The sequence below is a fragment of the Pecten maximus genome, chromosome 7 (assembly GCF_902652985.1).
Source record: "Pecten maximus chromosome 7, xPecMax1.1, whole genome shotgun sequence".
Taxonomy (NCBI): domain Eukaryota; kingdom Metazoa; phylum Mollusca; class Bivalvia; order Pectinida; family Pectinidae; genus Pecten; species Pecten maximus.
Window position 1 is genome coordinate 6716421 of NC_047021.1, and position 21130 is coordinate 6737550.

General features: G+C 39.8%; 2 protein-coding genes across 2 annotated transcripts in view; both read right to left on the bottom strand.

Annotated features, from left to right (window-relative positions):
- The window catches only part of LOC117331455 (general transcription factor 3C polypeptide 1-like), a 429349-nt gene that overhangs the window by 140275 nt on the left and 267944 nt on the right, over window positions 1-21130 (bottom strand). The window lies entirely within an intron of this gene.
- LOC117331456 (FMRFamide receptor-like) overlaps window positions 1-21130 on the bottom strand; it is a 324895-nt gene that overhangs the window by 106194 nt on the left and 197571 nt on the right. The window contains exon 4 of the mRNA XM_033890177.1: window positions 20899-21044. The gene's annotated coding sequence lies outside the window, so the exon portion shown is untranslated. The remainder of the gene's footprint in view (window positions 1-20898; window positions 21045-21130) is intronic.

Genomic DNA, 21130 nt, shown 5'->3' on the forward strand with positions numbered 1-21130 from the left:
TTATAAGACACATCACCAGGTCTTTTACCCGTACACTGACTCAGGAACTGTTTGGTTATAAGACACATCACCAGGTCTTTTACCCCGTACACTGACTCAGGAACTGTCGGGTTATAAAACACATCACCAGGTCTTTTACCCGTACACTGACTCAGGAACTGTCGGGTTATAAGACACATCACCATGTCTTTTACCCCGTACACTGACTCAGGAACTGTCAGGTTATAAAACACATCACCATGTCTTTTACCCCGTACACTGACTCAGGAACTGTCAGGTTATAAAACACATCACCATGTCTTTTACCCCGTACACTGACTCAGGAACTGTCGGGTTATAAGACACATCACCAGGTCTTTTACCCCGTACACTGACTCAGGAACTGTCTGGTTATAAGACAAATCACCAGGTCTTTTACCCCGTACACTGACTCAGGAACTGTTTGGTTATAAGACACATCACCAGGTCTTTTACCCCGTACACTGACTCAGGAACTGTCGGGTTATAAGACACATCACCAGGTCTTTTACCCGTACACTGACTCAGGAACTGTCGGGTTATAAGACACATCACCATGTCTTTTACCCTGTACACTGACTCAGGAACTGTAAGGTTATAAAACACATCACCATGTCTTTTACCCGTACACTGACTCAGGAACTGTCGGGTTATAAGACACATCAACAGGTCTTTTACCCGTACACTGACTCAGGAACTGTCGGGTTATAAGACACATCACCATGTCTTTTACCCTGTACACTGACTCAGGAACTGTAAGGTTATAAGACACATCACCAGGTCTTTTACCCGTACACTGACTCAGGAACTGTAAGGTTATAAGACACATCACCAGGTCTTTTACCCTGTACACTGACTCAGGAACTGTCGGGTCATAAGACACAACACCAGGTCTATTACCCCGTACACTGACTCAGGAACTGTCAGGTTATAAGACACATCACCAGGTCTTTTACCCGTACACTGACTCAGGAACTGTCGGGTTATAAGACACATCACCAGGTCTTTTACCCGTACACTGACTCAGGAACTGTCGGGTTATAAGACACATCACCAGGTCTTTTACCCTGTACACTGACTCAGGAACTGTCTGGTTATAAGACACATCACCAGGTCTTTTACCCATACACTGACTTAGGAACTGTCTGGTTATAAGACACATCACCATGTCTTTTACCCCGTACACTGACTCAGGAACTGTCGGGTTATAAGACACATCACCAGGTCTTTTACCCGTACACTGACTCAGGAACTGTTTGGTTATAAGACACATCACCAGGTCTTTTACCCCGTACACTGACTCAGGAACTGTCGGGTTATAAAACACATCACCAGGTCTTTTACCCGTACACTGACTCAGGAACTGTCGGGTTATAAGACACATCACCATGTCTTTTACCCTGTACACTGACTCAGGAACTGTAAGGTTATAAAACACATCACCATGTCTTTTACCCGTACACTGACTCAGGAACTGTCGGGTTATAAGACACATCACCAGGTCTTTTACCCGTACACTGACTCAGGAACTGTCGGGTTATAAGACACATCACCATGTCTTTTACCCTGTACACTGACTCAGGAACTGTAAGGTTATAAGACACATCACCAGGTCTTTTACCCGTACACTGACTCAGGAACTGTAAGGTTATAAGACACATCACCAGGTCTTTTACCCTGTACACTGACTCAGGAACTGTCGGGTCATAAGACACAACACCAGGTCTATTACCCCGTACACTGACTCAGGAACTGTCAGGTTATAAGACACATCACCAGGTCTTTTACCCGTACACTGACTCAGGAACTGTCGGGTTATAAGACACATCACCAGGTCTTTTACCCGTACACTGACTCAGGAACTGTCGGGTTATAAGACACATCACCAGGTCTTTTACCCTGTACACTGACTCAGGAACTGTCTGGTTATAAGACACATCACCAGGTCTTTTACCCATACACTGACTTAGGAACTGTCTGGTTATAAGACACATCACCATGTCTTTTACCCCGTACACTGACTCAGGAACTGTCGGGTTATAAGACACATCACCAGGTCTTTTACCCGTACACTGACTCAGGAACTGTCAGAATATAAGACACATCACCAGGTCTTTTACCCGTACACTGACTCAGGAACTGTCAGGTTATAAGACACATCACCAGGTCTTTTACCCGTACACTGACTCAGGAACTGTCGGGTCATAAGACACAACACCAGGTCTATTACCCCGTACACTGACTCAGGAACTGTCAGGTTATAAGACACATCACCAGGTCTTTTACCCGTACACTGACTCAGGAACTGTCGGGTTATAAGACACATCACCATGTCTTTTACCCGTACACTGACTCAGGAACTGTCGGGTTATAAGACACATCACCAGGTCTTTTACCCTGTACACTGACTCAGGAACTGTCTGGTTATAAGACACATCACCAGGTCTTTTACCCATACACTGACTTAGGAACTGTCTGGTTATAAGACACATCACCATGTCTTTTACCCCGTACACTGACTCAGGAACTGTCGGGTTATAAGACACATCACCAGGTCTTTTACCCGTACACTGACTCAGGAACTGTCAGAATATAAGACACATCACCAGGTCTTTTACCCGTACACTGACTCAGGAACTGTCAGGTTATAAGACACATCACCAGGTCTTTTACCCGTACACTGACTCAGGAACTGTCGGGTTATAAGACACATCACCAGGTCTTTTACCCCGTACACTGACTCAGGAACTGTCGAGTTATAAGACACATCACCATGTCATTTACCCTGTACACTGACTCAGGAACTGTCTGGTTATAAGACACATCACCAGGTCTTTATCCCATACACTGACTCAGGAACTGTCGGGTCATAAGACACATCACCATGTCTTTTACCCTGTACACTGACTCAGGAACTGTCGGGTTATAAGACACATCACTGCAGGTCTTTTACCCTGTACACTGACTCAGGAACTGTTTGGTTATAAGACACATCACCAGGTCTTTTACCCGTACACTGACTCAGGAACTGTCGGGTTATAAGACACATCACCATGTCTTTATCCCGTACACTGACTCAGGAACTGTCTGGTTATAAGACACATCACCAGGTCTTTTACCCATACACTGACTTAGGAACTGTCTGGTTATAAGACACATCACCATGTCTTTTACCCCGTACACTGACTCAGGAACTGTCGGGTTATAAGACACATCACCAGGTCTTTTACCCGTACACTGACTCAGGAACTGTCAGAATATAAGACACATCACCAGGTCTTTTACCCGTACACTGACTCAGGAACTGTCAGGTTATAAGACACATCACCAGGTCTTTTACCCGTACACTGACTCAGGAACTGTCGGGTCATAAGACACAACACCAGGTCTATTACCCCGTACACTGACTCAGGAACTGTCAGGTTATAAGACACATCACCAGGTCTTTTACCCGTACACTGACTCAGGAACTGTCGGGTTATAAGACACATCACCAGGTCTTTTACCCGTACACTGACTCAGGAACTGTCGGGTTATAAGACACATCACCAGGTCTTTTACCCTGTACACTGACTCAGGAACTGTCTGGTTATAAGACACATCACCAGGTCTTTTACCCATACACTGACTTAGGAACTGTCTGGTTATAAGACACATCACCATGTCTTTTACCCCGTACACTGACTCAGGAACTGTCGGGTTATAAGACACATCACCAGGTCTTTTACCCGTACACTGACTCAGGAACTGTCAGAATATAAGACACATCACCAGGTCTTTTACCCGTACACTGACTCAGGAACTGTCAGGTTATAAGACACATCACCAGGTCTTTTACCCGTACACTGACTCAGGAACTGTCGGGTTATAAGACACATCACCAGGTCTTTTACCCCGTACACTGACTCAGGAACTGTCGAGTTATAAGACACATCACCATGTCTTTTACCCTGTACACTGACTCAGGAACTGTCTGGTTATAAGACACATCACCAGGTCTTTATCCCATACACTGACTCAGGAACTGTCGGGTCATAAGACACATCACCATGTCTTTTACCCTGTACACTGACTCAGGAACTGTCGGGTTATAAGACACATCACCGCAGGTCTTTTACCCTGTACACTGACTCAGGAACTGTTTGGTTATAAGACACATCACCAGGTCTTTATCCCGTACACTGACTCAGGAACTGTCGGGTTATAAGACACATCACCATGTCTTTATCCTGTACACTGACTCAGGAACTGTCGGGTTATAAGACACATCACCATGTCTTTTACCCTGTACACTGACTCAGGAACTGTCGGGTTATAAGACACATAACTAGGTCTTTTACCCCGTACACTGACTGGTGCTGTAAGGTCAATAGATATGTGTCAGGTTTACATTAACGATGACATTGTTTTACTTAATGTGGATTTTTTTTTGCCTGGGTTCATTGATCACACAAGGCTATAAATAATAGATAATCTCTATGTGGTTTGTAGGATCCATTATCTATTTTACTGGAAAGCCTATATATTTCATCATGTGCCTTCATGTTTATCAATTAGGGCTGACCAGTCATATTCCCATAAACACACCTTAAGATAATCATGTAAAAGACCTGCTAATGTCCCACTACATCAGCACAAGTGACGTCACTTAATTCTCATGAAACCAAAATAACAAAATTCTAGGATCACTTGTTATATAATATTGTATCTACATCTTGTGTGAAACAAGATCAAATGTAGTTACATAGTTACAGAAAGGTACTATAAATGTTTACCTACATCGGTAACAGTATATTTGTAGCTATCTCTAGAAGCTTGGCAAAATCTCTACTGAATTTCTGTAAATTCGGCTTTTTTTCCTATCTGTCTCTGAAGAAACAGTTTCGACATACATGTTTTCTGTCTCTTCAAATTTGTTATAGCGGTCACACTTGTTACATCAGTCACACTTGTTACATTAGGTCACACTTGTTACATCAGTCACACTTGTTACATCAGTCACACTTGTTACATCAGTCACACTTGTAGCATCAATCACACTTGTTACATCAGTCACACTTGTTACATCAGTCACACTTGTTACATCGGTCACACTTGTTACATTAGGTCACACTTGTTACATCAGTCACACTTGTTACAGCAGTCACACTTGTTACATCAGTCACACTTGTTACATCGGTCACACTTGTTACATTAGGTCACACTTGTTACATCAGTCACACTTGTTACATTAGGTCACACTTGTTACATCAGTCACACTTGTTACATCAGTTACACTTATTACATCAGCCACACTTGTTACATCAGTCACACTTATTACATCAGTCACACTTGTTACATCAGTCACACTTGTTACATTAGGTCACACTTGTTACAGCAGTCACACTTGTTACAGCAGTCACACTTGTTACAGTAGTCACACTTGTTACAGCAGTCACACTTGTTACATCAGTCACATTTGTTACATTAGGTCACACTTGTTACATCAGTCACATTTGTAGCATCAGTCACACTTGTTACATCAGTCACATTTGTAGCATCAGTCACACTTGTTACATCAGTTACACTTGTTACATCAGTCACACTTGTTACATCAGTCACACTTGTTACATCAGTCACACTTGTTACATCAGTCATACTTGTTACATCAGTCACATTTGTAGCATCAGTTACACTTGTTACATCAGTCACACTTGTTACATCAGTCACACTTGTTACATCAGTCACACTTGTTACATCAGTCACACTTGTTACATCAGTCACACTTGTTACATCAGTCACACTTGTTACATCAGTCACACTTGTTACATCAGTCACACTTGTTACATCAGTCACACTTGTTACATCAGTCACACTTGTTACATCAGTCACACTTGTTACATCAGTCACACATCAGTCACACTTGTTACACCAGTCACACTTGTTACATTAGGTCACACTTGTTACATCAGTCACACTTATTACATCGGTCACACTTGTTACATCAGTCACACATCAGTCACACTTGTTACATCAGTCCAACTTGTTACATTAGGTCACACTTGTTACATTAGGTTACACTTGTTACATCAGTCACACTTGTTACATCAGTCACACTTGTTACATCAGTCCAACTTGTTACATTAGGTCACACTTGTTACATCAGTCACACTTGTTACATCGGTCACACTTGTTACATCAGTCACACTTGTTACATCAGTCACACTTGTTACATCAGTCACACTTGTTACATCAGTCACACTTGTTACATCGGTCACACTTGTTACATCAGTCACACTTGTTACATCGGTCACACTTGTTACATTAGGTCACATTTGTTACATCAGTCACACTTGTTACATCAGTCACACTTGTTACATTAGGTCACACTTGTTACATCAGTCACACTTGTTACATCAGTCACACTTGTTACATCAGTCACACTTGTTACATCAGTCACACTTGTTACATCAGTCACACTTGTTACATCGGTCACACTTGTTACATCGGTCACACTTGTAGCATCAGTCACATTTGTTTTATCAGTCACACTTTTTACATTGGTCACATAATGTAAACATTGAGTTTGTAAAATTAATCATAACAGGATGTGAATAAATAATCTTGTAGGCTTTTAATAAAAATAGATACAGCCTATCTATATTTACATTTGTACCAAACATCCAATACTTAAGTCATTAAAATCTAATTTATCATCATATCAAGGATCAGAACACTTAAAATGTACATACATTTGAACTCTTCAAAACCTCCTTACCAATCTGTGGTCTTAATCTGTTTTTTAATAGGTGGTAAAATAAATCAAATTCATAAATTGATGATCAACTTGTTATATATAACTGTTTTTCCCCAATTCCATTATTTATCTGTAATCATATGGTTGTGTTAGGTAGTCAAGCCTTTGTGGTGGTCCAAGCTATGATCAAGCCGGTGCAAACTGGAGAATTTGGGAAAATAAAGCAGGTCGGCTCAAATTACCATTTCCAGACAGGTTATTTGATATATAATTTTTGGGCATGACCTGCCCTAAGCGGGTGAATTGACAGGTATGATATTGTCCTTGTTAGTCCCCACATGAACATCAATGCCAGGACAGTAACATGTTAGCTGACTGAACTGTACTAAAAGTTTAACTGCACAGACAGCCACTAAACCATAATACGCCTGACAGAAATTTTACTATAATACGCCTGACAGAAATTTTACTATAATACGCCATACAGAGACCTGACCATAATACGCATGACAGAGACCTTACCATAATACGCCTTACAGAGACCTTACCATAATACGCCTGACAGAGACCTTACCATAATACGCCTTACAGACACTTTACCATAATACGCCTGACAGAGACCTTACCATAATACGCCTGACAGAGACCTTACCATAATACGCCTGACAGAGACCTTACCATAATACGCCTTACAGACACTTTACCATAATACGCCTGACAGAGACCTTACCATAATACGCCTGACAGAGACCTTACCATAATACGCCTTACAGACACTTTACCATAATACGCCTGACAGAGACCTTACCATAATACGCCATACAGAGACCTGACCATAATACGCCTTACAGACACTTTACCATAATACGCCTGACAGAGACCTTACCATAATACGCCTTACAGAGACCTTACCATAATACGCCTGACAGAGACCTTACCATAATACGCCTGACAAACTTTTAAAAACCTTTTGGTGAATCGCAGGTAACTGAAGAACACTGCTCAAGTGATGATTGAAAAGGTGTCAACATGGTATTATGTATACATATATTGGTGACAACATGATATTATGTATACATATCTTGGTGACAACATGATATTATGTATACATATCTTGGTGACAACATGGTGTTATGTATACATATCTTGGTGACAACATGGTATTATGTATACATATATCGGTGACAACATGGTGTTATGTATACATATCTTGGTGACAACATGGAATTATGTATACATATCTTGGTGACAACATGATATTATGTATACATATATTGGTGACAACATGGTATTATGTATACATATCTTGGTGACAACATGATATTATGTATACATATCTTGGTGACAACATGGTATATGTATACATATCTTGGTGACAACATGGTATATGTATACACATCTTGGTGACAACATGGTATTATGTATACATATCTTGGTGACAACATGGTGTTATGTATACATATCTTGGTGACAACATGGTATTATGTATACATATATTGGTGACAACATGGTATTATGTATACATATATTGGTGACAACATGATATTATGTATACATATCTTGGTGACAACATGGTATTATGTATACATATCTTGGTGACAACATATTATGTATACATATCTTGGTGACAACATGGTGTTATGTGTACATATATTGGTGACAACATGGTGTTATGTATACATATATTGGTGACAACATGGTGTTATGTATACATATCTTTGTGACAACATGGTATTATGTATACATATCTTGGTGACAGCATGGTGTTATGTATATATATATTGGTGACAGCATGGTGTTATGTATACATATATTCTTTGCTTCAGTTTTATTTCCATGTAAACGTAAAATATCGAATTTGACACAGAGTTATGGGTAACTTGAGAAATGTGATGCTAATATTCAGTTATGAAATGGAACAGACCACTAACAAATAGCCTATATTCCTTTTATGTTTTTCTCTCCCAGCAATATTGGAACAGTAACATTATACAGGACATTTACAAGACTTTATTATGGGTTCCATCTACAGTTATAATCATCAAAGTTGTCTACACAAGCACATGCCGTCCTATATTCCATATTAATGTCTTGGTAATGTTTCTCTCACTATAAAACTATAGACAGCACTTCTGTCATAAAACATGTCTGCCACATTAGCAGAACATGCTATTTCTAGTGACGACCATGTAGCAATGTTAATCATATCTGGGCTGAAATGAATATTATGTCATTTCTATCACAACTGGAAACTGTAATTTTTAAAACCATAAAACTTATTCTACCAGAAAGCTGATGATACAAGGCTGTATTACCCTAGTCCTAATCAGAAAACTTGGCAGTACACCAACTTGTTATTTCTCACACTAACTTTCTGATTGGTCAGTTATTCCTATTTTATGATTGGTCAGTTTATCTAGCTTTCTGATTGGTCAGAAATTCAGTTAACTTTCTGATAGGTCAGTTTATTATCTCTTTGATTGGTCAGATTATTATCTCTTTGATTGGTCAGTTTATTCAATGTGAAATCAAGAGCTGTCACAGTAGAAAACTCTCAGATTTATTTTCTATGTAAATCTGATCTGCACTCGTAATAATTTGATACTATAAATCGGGATATTTTGGATAAGATTAAATTTTGTCTAATTTGGCGCCTGACATGAAAATGTTGAAATTAAAGTGGCATTCAGTCGTTGAAATGAGTTTTTGCATTTAAAACAAAAGTAAACAAACATCTTGTATTTTTCTCAATTAATTAAAGTTATAAACTTGACCAATAATATAATACAACACTCAAAGCCAGAAAATAACCTTTCTTTAAAATAATAGTTTTTGAAAATGTCACTTCGACCTGAAGTGTGAAAATCAATCGCCGCCAACACCTATTATTACGAACATGCGCAGACAAGTTCACGAACAGAAAGGAAAATGGCATAAACAGCTAGGCAAGAAAATGAGGACACCACAAGATAGTGAATGTCATAAAAAGTCGTATAGATATCGGTAACTAGTTGGAAAGATGGAAGAGGGAAAAGGAGGCTGCGTCAGTCGAGTCGAACGAGGAATTGGCATTGCTTCTGGAAAGTTCTGTGGTATATATACCGATAGTCGACTTAACAGACCGACAGGTTCATAATGAAGTTCTGCTCGAAGTTACACTTGTTATCATGCAGTCAAATCACAGATACTTTAAATATTACTACATCGAACCACATTAAATGATTTTTCAAGTACACTGTGTACACATGAATTTGTCTCATCTTTAGCCATTTCCTCCATTTACATTCATGTACACATCAGTTAGTAAACATGGTACACGTGTTTGTGCACTTTGGTGCTCATATTTATGCGACTTTGTGAAGGAGTAAAATAATGTTTCTGTGTAATATTTCAAATGTTTTTTGATATTCTTAACTCATTTACTAGCTATGCATGTTACCATAATATAAGTAATTGAGGTAAACCATGCTATATTGTATAATTGGGGTTTTTCATCAAGACAAAATGGTATGATAAGCTCCAAATAGACCAACAAAAACAAAACCATCCAATTCTAACCAAATAAGAGGTCCAGAGGGCCTGTATCGCTAACCTGTTTTATTTGAGCAAGCATCAAAATAATGTTTATGTTTCATTTGCTAATTAAAATAGCTTTTTTTGTTGATGTATGATTATGTTGTGAGGATCTCAACTGCTTCAAAGACATAAGCCATGAACATGTCAAGATTCAAATGATTGTTTTTAAAGATTGTCAGCCCCATTATTTGTATAGATTTGAATCCAAGCCTCCTGGGGATGTTACCACTGAAATATCAATGTCATGCATTGCTTTAAGTTCCAGAGAAGAAGTCATTAATATAAATTTAGCCAAATTGACCCCTTTTAGCCCCGCCCCTCAGGCTCCAAGGGGGTCAGCCCCACCATTTGTACAATTTAGTATCCCTAACCCACAAGGATGCTACCAGTCAAATACGAGCGCTATCCATTGCTTAGTTTCAGAGAAGAAGTCGTTTATATCAATTAAGCCAAATTGACCCTTTTTGGCCCCGCCCCTCAGGCTACAAGGAGGTCAGCCCTACCATTTGTAAAACTTCTAGTTCCCACCTGATAATGATGCTACCAGTCAAATTTTGTTCAATTCCGATCAGTGGTTATGAAGAAGAAGTCAGTTGTTGACGGACAGAGGACAGACAATTGACGCAGGAAGCCTTTGGACCAGGTGAGCTAAAAAGGCCAAATTTTTCCCAATTATTATACCAATAGTCAGACCATGACACTGTTCATCACATTATGGAATAGATATCCGATTTCTATAACATTTACCAACCTCAGATATGAACAATGTTATTGTGACTATCATACTGATGTACTAATGTTTCATAAGCTTAATTCACTCCAATGTATGCCACGAGACAACACCATCCATCTACGACATTTTATAAATATTTATATCAGTATACCGTAATGCAGACATGAGCTTTTTACTCCAGTCTAAGCCACGAGAGCACTTTACTCTGACGTAAGCCATGAGACAACATCTTCCATCAACAACATCTATAGAAACCTATTGTAATGCATCAACCCTTGAAATAACAGATGTTCCTTCAGGAAGTCTCTCCAGGATAATTTTTTGACTCCCTGGGTGATGACGGAAGTTTTTCTTTGGTAATACTGATCTCCCGGACAGAGTAAACAATGTCAATGTAATCATGTGACTACTGCAAACCTAAGTAAGGTATTACTGTTTCATTTCTAACTAGCTGCTTTCCCTTTGATACCAACAAACATTAGTGAGACTGGTTTAGTATTGTTGGCTACAACTCTCAGGGAATTGTATTTTGTCTGTCTCTTCACATGACAGGTAAAATATCTCAATAATATGTGTGAAAAGGAAGAGTCAGTTTCTATAATTATTAATGGAATTGTTTGTATTAACACTGACAACAGGTTTAGTTTTGCATTGTTTAACATCCTTTTAATCAACATCTTTTGTCATTTAAGGATGGCAAGATAATGTAATGAAACAGATTGAAAAAAAAGCATATTATGTTATACTTAATTTAAATTATACATAGCTTAATTAATGCACTCACTAGATGTTATTCTGATTTTTTTTAAATTACACACAAAGGGAAATAACTCCAACACAAATCACTGGTGCAGTAACATAGCATACAGCCTTGATATGTTCAAGTCATTACTAACAAAGCTAATTCAATGAAAGAATCATCAATCCGCGACAATTTGTACTAAAATGAAGTAAGTGATAGCCATATTACCATGTTAATCTTTATGTATGTTTCAGATGATAGGAGGAAAGGAATTGGTTTATGTTATACAGACAACTATGTACCATATGTAACTATTACCAAACTAAGCTCCAGAACATCAATCCTAAATCAGACTCCAACTATTACGTATGTTAACCCTTTGCCACATGTAAGCGCCTCTGGACGCCTTTACCCCTTGCCACATGTAAGCGCTTCTCGACGCCTTTGCATTATCTCCATGTAAGCGCTTCTCGACGCCTCTACGTTATCTCAATGTAAGCGCCTCTCGACGCCATGCCGGTTCGGTAAACTTAGACATGGAAAATCCCGTGATTGAGAGCGACACCTATCTGGAAATCCCTGATACTATTTTAAGAAGATATCAATGCATCGACCAATCAGATTTGTACACGTCATTCATACGAAAGTTTTTGAATAAATTAACCTAGAAAGTGTGAGTCATGAGTGTAGAAAAGTGTGACAACAACGAGGCGTGATGCTGGCTGTGGCTACGATTTTGCGCGACGTTTTTGACGACGATGATGATAATTTAGAGTTTGTTGGCTTTGGACCTGAATACATTGAGTCAGATATTGATCTTAACGATGTTCTAAATGAACTGTCAACAGATAACGAGTCCGAAAATGAGGACGAACGGCGACTTGTTGTACTGCCGCCATTACGTAATGTTGACCGAGATTTTTCGCCGATCACAGTAAATGATTTTGTTAGGGAAACGGGGCCAGTACTTCCAGAAACTTTTGATGTTGATACTGCAAGTCCCATTGATTATTTCTACCTTTTCTTCAATGAGAATCAGTTTTCCACCATAGCTCGACACACTAATAACTACGCTCGCTGGCATTTGAAAAACGAAGGTAGATTTGACCCAAAATGGTCGGATACACATTCCTTCGTCGCGACATCGGATATAAAATATTCTAGGCTTAAGCCTGAACTGTTGAAATACTCTTGTGAAAACTTCGAAAATTCAGTTTGCTTCATTTGGGAGTTAATGTTGAATCATTTCATGTACAGGAATTCAATGAATTATAAATTACATTGTCAAAATATTTTGAAATTTGTCTGTTCTGTTTGTATACAGCTGATTTCGTGGTTATGTGTTGTTGGGTTTTATAAAGAAAATAGCACAGAATTAAAATTTAAGAAATTCTGAACATAATTCTAGCTTACTAAAAATGTCTAAAACAACTATTTCACTTTCAAAATTAGGTTTAGAAAAATTAATCAAAACAAAGCTTGATTTCTCAAAAACTGCCATTGAGATGGTGTATGTATATTTCAGTCAGCGCGATAATGTTGCATTGCAACAATGTATCTTTGCACTATTGGCACAGAGTGCTGAAGTGTTATAACCTGCATGTGGCAAAGGGTTAAATATTGTATGTCTCATCACTGACCGAACGGCTACCGACACCACAAACTTATATGTCCCATCCCTGACCGGACGGCTAGACAACAAAAACTGATATGTCCCATCACTGACCGAACGGCTACCAACACCACAAACTTATATGTCCCATCACTGACCGGACGGCTAGACAACACAAACTGATATGTCCCATCACTGACCGAACGGCTACCGACACCACAAACTGATATGTCCCATCACTGACCGAACTACTACAGACAACACAAACCGTTATGTCCCATCACTGACAGAACTGCTACAGACACCACAAACTGATATGTCCCATCACTGACCGAACGGCTACCGACACCACAAACTGATATGTCCCATCACTGACCGAACTGCTACAGACAACACAAACCGTTATGTCCCATCACTGACAGAACTGCTACAGACAACACAAACCGTTATGTCCCATCACTGACCGAACGGCTACAGACACCACAAACTGATATATGTCCCATTACTGACTGAACGGCTACAGACACCACAAACTGATATGTCCCATCACTGACCGAACGGCTACAGGCGTACACCACAAACTGATATGTCCCATCACTGACTGAACGGCTACAGACACCACAAACTGATATGTCCCATCACTGACCGAACGGCTACAGGCGTACACCACAAACTGATATGTCCCATCACTGACCGAACCGCTACAGGCATACACCACAAACTGATATGTCAGATCGCTGACCGAACCGCTACAGGCGTACACCACAAACTGATATGTCCCATCACTGACCGAACCGCTACAGGCATACACCACAAACTGATATGTCAGATCGCTGACCGAACCGCTACAGGCGTACTTCACAAACTGATATGTCCCATCACTAACCGAACCGCTACAGGCGTACACCACAAACTTATATGTCCCATCACTGACCGAACGGCTAGACAACACAAACTGATATGTCCCATCACTGACCGAACGGCTACAGACACCACAAACTGATATGTCCCATCACTGACCGAACGGCTACAGACACCACAAACTGATATGTCCCATCACTGACCAAACGGCTACAGACACCACAAACTTATATGTCCCATCACTGACCGAACCGCTACAGATACCACAAACTGATATGTCCCATCACTGACCGAACGGCTACAGGCGTACACCACAAACTGATATGTCAGATCGCTGACCGAACCGCTACAGGCGTACACCACAAACTGATATGTCCCATCACTGACCGAACCGCTACAGGCGTACATCACAAACTGATATGTCCCGTCACTAATCGAACCGCAACAGGCGTACACCACAAACTTATATGTCCCATCACTGACCGAACGGCTACATGCAGACACCACAAACTGATATGTCCCATCACTGACCGAACGGCTACAGGCGTACACCACAAACTGATATGTCAGATCACTGACCGAACCGCTACACTGAGGGGAATAACTCTAACCAAGCACTGAGGGGAATAACTCTGATCAAGTACTGAGGGGAATAACTCTAATCAAGTACTGAGGGGAATAACTCTGATCAAGTACTGAGGGGAATAACTCTGATCAAGCACTGAGGGGAATAACTCTAATCAAGTACTGAGGGGAATAACTCTGATCAAGCAGTGAGGGGAATAACTCTGATCAAGCACTGAGGGGAATAACTCTGATCAAGCACTGAGGGGAATAACTCTGATCAAGTACTGAGGGGAATAACTCTGATCAAGTACTGAGGGGAATAACTCTAATCAAGTACTGAGGGGAATAACTCTAATCAAGTACTGAGGAGAATAACTCTAATCAAGCAGTGAGGGGAATAACTCTGATCAAGCAGTGAGGGGAATAACTCTGACCAAGAACTGACCGAACGGCTACAGACACCACAAACTGATATGTCCCATAACTGACCGAACCGCTACACTGAGGGGAATAACTCTGATCAAGCACTGAGGGGAATAACTCTGATCAAGTACTGAGGGAATAACTCTAATCAAGTACTGAGGGGAATAACTCTGATCAAGCAGTGAGGGGAATAACTCTGATCAAGCACTGAGGGGAATAACTCTGATCAAGCACTGAGGGGAATAACTCTGATCAAGTACTGAGGGGAATAACTCTAACCAAGTACTGAGGGGAATAACTCTAATCAAGTACTGAGGGGAATAACTCTGATCAAGCACTGAGGGGATTAACTCTAACCAAGCACTGAGGGGAATAACTCTGATCAAGTACTGAAGGGAATAACTCTAACCAAGCACTGAGGGGAATAACTCTGATCAAGTACTGAGGGGAATAACTCTAACCAAGCACTGAGGGGAATAACTCTGATCAAGTACTGAGGGGAATAACTCTAATCAAGTACTGAGGGGAATAACTCTAATCAAGTACTGAGGGAATAACTCTAATCAAGTAGTGAGGGGAATAACTCTGATCAAGTACTGAGGGGAATAACTCTGATCAAGCAGTGAGGGGAATAACTCTAACCAAGCACTGAGGGGAATAACTCTGATCAAGTACTGAGGGGAATAACTCTAATCAAGCACTGAGGGGAATAACTCTGATCAAGCACTGAGGGGATTAACTCTAACCAAGTACTGAGGGGAATAACTCTAACCAAGCACTGAGGGGAATAACTCTGATCAAGTACTGAGGGGAATAACTCTAACCAAGCACTGAGGGGAATAACTCTAATCAAGCAGTGAGGGGAATAACTCTAATCAAGCAGTGAGGGGAATAACTCTAACCAAGCACTGAGGGGAATAACTCTGATCAAGCACTGAGGGGAATAACTCTAACCAAGCACTGAGGGGAATAACTCTAACCAAGCACTGAGGGGAATAACTCTGATCAAGCACTGAGGGGAATAACTCTGATCAAGTACTGAGGGGAATAACTCTAACCAAGCACTGAGGGGAATAATTCTAATCAGGCAGTGAGGGGAATAACTCTAACCAGGCACTGTGGGGAATGGCTTTTGCATCAGAAATGGGAAACTTATTTTCACATCATAAACCAGCACCACATGTATTTTAAAAGTATAGACAAATACAAAGGGCAAACTTTTCACATAAAAGAGCGTATATTTCTGAAATATTTAGTGCAAGTTTGACAGAAAGTAAAGGCAAGATATACAATAGAGATGTTTTATGTTTGAAGTTATTAATTCATTAGTTGATAATATACACTTGATACAATCTAATGGGCGTCTGATGGAACACTTTTAGTAGACGTAAAGCAATTTTAAAGATTAAAGTACCCGCTTACTTAACAGCATACTTCTACACATTAAAACAAAGAAAATGACAATGCCTTTGTTCTATGTAAACATAAAACCTTTCCATGTAGTAAATATTCCTCGCCTATAAAACAACTCATACAGAGGAGGCAGATGATGAGTAAAGAGTACAATTGTGTTCTGTAAAACTGAAAAGTCTAATCTTCATCTGATCAAAGGCAGATAAAATTAAACAGATTCATAACTAGAATGTACATGTTGATAATACACAGCCCATTTCTAAAATCTGCACCAGACAGAGGAAAATAATGATAAAACAGGTCATTCGATCTGTTTACACCAGCCATTTTCATAATAAACAGCTCTTTTCTAAAATCTGCACTAGACACATATAAAACAATGATAAAACTTACATAGATTTGTTTGCTAGAACTACCCATTTTTGGAGATCAGAATCTAGTCACTAAAAATCTACAGATATATCCTTATAATCTATTATACAATTTGGTTCACACAGAAAACATGCAAAGCTATTTAAATCATCATTGACAAATAAAATCTACTCAACTGTAGGATCAAAATGTTAAATAAATTCTGCTCATGGGTTTATGAGATATTTTGTCAGGGGTTTCTGAGATATTTTGTCACGTTGTCATGGATTTATGAGATATTTGTCATATGGTTTATGAGATATTTTGTCACAGGTTTTTGCGATATTTTGTTTACAACTTATCACCAAGCGATTCAGTCAGATTGAAAAGGCAACAAATGTAATTATACATGGTGATATATATGTACATGTTAAGACAGATTAACAAAATTCTAACAGAATATACCAAGAACTGTACAAGATTGTGGAAATCCTGGATTCTGATGGATGATGTCCCAAGGAGACAAGGAAGACAATTCACTGTTTCCTAACCTGGAGGTCTGTCTGTGATGTATGACCTAGGCGCCTCAAGATCAGAGAATGGTTAATCTTGTACTTTTACCTAACGAGTGATACATCAAGTAACTCCTCAAATACCTAGTACATAGGAACCTTATCAACATGCAATAAAGGCTTAGAATTCTCGCCAAAGTGGAGTCACATCAACTGCACAACCCTGCCATTAAAACTTATTCCAGCATTTCAGAAATAAATGTTAAGTCTTTTTAGTATGGTAAAAATATCAAAACTACTGCCAATAGATTCTCATTACTGACCAAAAACATCACCATATTTCAAATTCCATGTTGGCTAAAATTTATTTTTTAAACAAACTTTGAAGCTCTTCATCCCAGCATGCTACGTCTGGCCCAATGTCATGACCTTGAGGAATATCCCAGCATGCTACTGACCAAATGTCAAGACCTTGAGGAATATCCAAGCATTCTACTGGCCCTAATGTCATGACCCTGAGGAATATCCCAGCATGCTACTGGCCCAATGTCATGACCCTGAGGAATATCCCAGCATGCTACTGGTCTAATGTCATGACCTTTAGGGATGTCCCAGCATGCTACTGGCCAAATGTCATGACCTTGAGGAATATCCCAGCATGCTACTGGCCCAATGTCATGACCCTGAGGAATATCCCAGCATGCTACTGGCCATGACCCTGAGGAATATCCCAGCATGCTACTGGTCTAATGTCATGACCCTTAGGGATATCCCAGCATGCTACTGGCCCAATGTCATTACCCTTAGGGATATCCCAGCATGCTACTGGCCCAATGTCATGACCCTGAGGAATATCCCAGCATGCTACTGGTCTAATGATATCCCAGCATGCTACTGGCCCAATGTCATGACCATGAGGAATATCCCAGCATGCTACTGGCCCAATGTCATGACCCTTAGGGATATCCCAGCATGCTACTGGCCCAATGTCATGACCATGATGAATATCCCAGCATGCTACTGGCCCAATGTCATGACCCAGAGGGATATCCCAGCATGCTACTGTCCAAATATCATGACCCTGAGGAATATCCCAGCATGCTACTGGCCAAATGTCATGACCCAGAGGGATATCCTAGCATGCTAACTGGCCCAATGTCATGACCCAGTGGATATCTCAGTATGCTACTGGCCAAATGTCATGACCCTCAGGAATATTGGTCATGGAAGTTGAATTGCCTAAAGAAAACATTGATGTCTGACAAACAGCTGAGTAAGTGTCCACCAGATGACTGATTATCTCCCAAATAACTTGACCTGATTGTTTCTCAATCAGAACTTCATTCCATTGCCAAACAACACAATAAGAGTTATGAGTTTTCTCTAACAGACCTTTATAATACAGCACATAGTGCATTTCTCCTGATATGGAGCTCAAATTGGCACTAGACCTGTCGCCAGGATGGCTGACAAGTAAATACCAACCCACCCATCTTCTCATTCATGATAATATAAATGATACATACTAATATCTTTATTAATTTGACAGCAAACAATAATATACCTCCTACCCTGATCAAACATTTACATTCTGTTTTTGTAACAAGCAGTCACCAGTATGGGGTGTCATCTGGTATTTCTTTCATCACAAGGAGAGTAGACTGGCACTAAGAGGCAAATTTGTCCAAAGAGTATACATATATAGCTATAATAGAATCAGGAAGGCAATCATAGACCAATGACCTCCACATCATGTGTGAGATATGTCAGGATTCCAGAATTACAGGAAAGACATCAATCATTTTCTAACTAATCTAGATTGGACCAGTTCAGGTTGACCATTGATAATATAGTTAATGGCTGATAGGCCACATTCAACTTCCATCTACTCTCTACTGTCTTTTATTTCTAAATTATAATGTCTGAAGGACGTTTATTTCTAAATCATAATTTTTGATGAATGTTGGTTTCTAAATTCCACTGTATGAAGGATGTTGGTTTCTAAATTCTACAGTGGTACAGCACCATTGGTACAGCTCCATTGGTACAGCACCATTGGTACAGCACCATTGGTACAGCTCCATTGGTACAGCTCCATTGGTACAGCTCCATTGGTACAGCTCCATTAAGTTTCCTACACAGTAGGAGATATTGTGGTACAGCACCATTAAGTTTACTACACAGTACGAGATATCATGGTACAGCACCATTAAGTTTATTACACAGTAGGAGATATCATGGTACAGCACCATTAAGTTTATTACACAGTAGGAGATATCATGGTACCGCACCATTAAGTTTACTACACAGTAGGAGATATCGCGGTACAGCACCATTAAGTTTATTACACAGTAGGAGATATCATGGTACCGCACCATTAAGTTTACTACACAGTAGGAGATATCGCGGTACAGCACCATTAAGTTTACTACACAGTACGAGATATCATGGTACAGCACCATTAAGTTTATTACACAGTAGGAGATATCATGGTACAGCACCATTAAGTTTATTACACAGTAGGAGATATCATGGTACCGCACCATTAAGTTTACTACACAGTAGGAGATATCGCGGTACAGCACCATTAAGTTTACTACACAGTAAGAGATATCATGGTACAGCACCATTAAGTTTACTACACAGTTGGAGATATGGTACAGCACCATTAAGTTTACTACACAGTTGGAGATAACATGGTACAGCACCATTAAGTTTACTACACAGTAGGAGATACCATGGTACAGCACCATTAAGTTTACTACACAGTTGGAGATATCATGGTACAGCACCATTAAGTTTACTACACAGTTGGAGATATGGTACAGCACCATTAAGTTTACTACACAGTTGGAGATATCATGGTACCGCACCATTAAGTTTACTACACAGTTGGAGATATGGTACAGCACCATTAAGTTTACTACACAGTTGGAGATATCATGGTACAGTACCATTAAGTTTACTACACAGTAGGAGATATCGTGGTACAGCACCATTAAGTTTACTACACAGTAGGAGATATCGTGGTACAGCACCATTAAGTTTACTACACAGTAGGAGATATTGTGGTACAGCACCATTAAGTTTACTACACAGTACGAGATATCGTGGTACAGCACCATTAAGTTTACTACACAGTAGGAGATATCGTGGTACAGCACCATTAAGTTTACTACACAGTACGATATCGTGGTACAGCACTGTCATTCAGTACTGAGTAGTAAATCATAGCCACACGGTAATGACACTCTCAAGTGTCAGGCAAATTAATAGAGAGATCGGCTGAGGTTACTGCCATCCTAAATTGACTTGTTTGTAAAACTTTATACAATGGAAAATACTGCCACTTACCAATGCCATTTTGCCTATTTCCTGCAGGATCTGAGGTACCAAGGGAATTGCCGGCATTTCAAGCTTGCCAATATCAAAGCCTTTTTATTTGTCAAACTCATACTTCATTCAGGAAACAGTGCATCACCAAAGTAACAGAGGCAAGTCTGAAAAATAGCAAATTGTTAAAAATGTAATTGAAATATACATCAACATACAATTGATACAAGGTACTGTGAACGTCAATGCATGC